The 1,202-nt window shown below is 50.0% G+C and overlaps 1 protein-coding gene across 1 annotated transcript in view; it reads left to right on the top strand.

The window, feature by feature from the left end:
* SAMD15 (sterile alpha motif domain containing 15) overlaps positions 1-1,202 on the top strand; it is a 7,358-nt gene that overhangs the window by 4,992 nt on the left and 1,164 nt on the right. The window lies entirely within an intron of this gene.

Genomic DNA, 1,202 nt, shown 5'->3' with positions numbered 1-1,202 from the left:
CATAAGGTAGATGTTCAAACACTGAGCAGCATGCAAGCTGCAAGAGAGAAAATCTTTCTGCTCCAGGGTGGAGTTGTGAATATTGTGTTCTTTTGGGTGTGTTACTACAGAAAGTATGTGGGCCAACCTTATTCCTGCCTGGCTGAACAGTCCTAAGTCTTTAATTCTAAATGATATTTGCCTTGGGTGGTGGCATGGGGCCAGGCCCACAAACTTTCATGGGATCTATGGCAAGCAAGAGGAAGAAAGGAGAGATCATCACATAATTTTTCAAATGGCAGCCACTTAGCTCTTATAGTCCTGGCAGATACAGCTGCACTCTGCAGGTTGTTATTTGTGCTTCTCTCTCTTACTCTTCACAAGGCTCACATTTGTGAGAGTCAAGGCTCACATTTGTGAGAGCCCGGCAGGACAAATTATGATGAGGGGAAACCAGCACGGGTTCGTGACAGGCAGATCGTGCCTGACCAATCTAGTTTCTTTTTATGACCAGGTTACGAAACGCCTGGACACAGGAGCAGGGGTGGATGTCGTATACTTAGACTTCAGGAAGGCCTTCGATACGGTATCCCACCCCATACTGGTGAACAAGTTAAGAGGCTGTGACTTGGATGACTACACAGTCCGGTGGGTGGCGAATTGGCTGGAGGGTCGCACCCAGAGAGTCGTGGTGGATGGGTCGGTTTCGACCTGGAAGGGTGTGGGCAGTGGGGTCCCACAGGGTTCGGTCCTTGGACCGATACTCTTTAATGTCTTCATCAGTGACTTGGACGAGGGAGTGAAATGTACTCTGTCCAAGTTTGCAGATGACACAAAGCTATGGGGAGATGTGGACACGCTGGAGGACAGGGAACAGCTGCAAGCAGACCTGGACAGGTTGGACAAGTGGGCAGAAAACACAACAGAATGCAGTTCAACAAGGAGAAATGCAAAGTGCTGCACCTAGGGAGGAAAAATTCCAGCACACCTACAGCCTAGGGAATGACCTGCTGGGTGGCACGGAAGCGGAAAGGGATCTTGGAGTCCTAGTGGACTCCAAGATGAACATCAGTCGGCAGTGTGACGAAGCCATCAAAAAAGCCAAAGGCACTTTATCGTGCATCAGCAGATGCATGACGAATAGGTCCAAGGAGGTGATACTTCCCCTCTATCGGGCACTGGTCAGACCGCAGTTGGAGTACTGCGTGCAATTCTGGGCACCG

The sequence above is a fragment of the Alligator sinensis genome, unplaced genomic scaffold, assembly GCF_000455745.1.
Source record: "Alligator sinensis unplaced genomic scaffold, ASM45574v1 scaffold1185_1, whole genome shotgun sequence".
Taxonomy (NCBI): Eukaryota; Metazoa; Chordata; order Crocodylia; family Alligatoridae; genus Alligator; species Alligator sinensis.
Note: the sequence above shows the minus strand (reverse complement) of the source record. Positions and strands in the feature narration are given on the sequence as shown.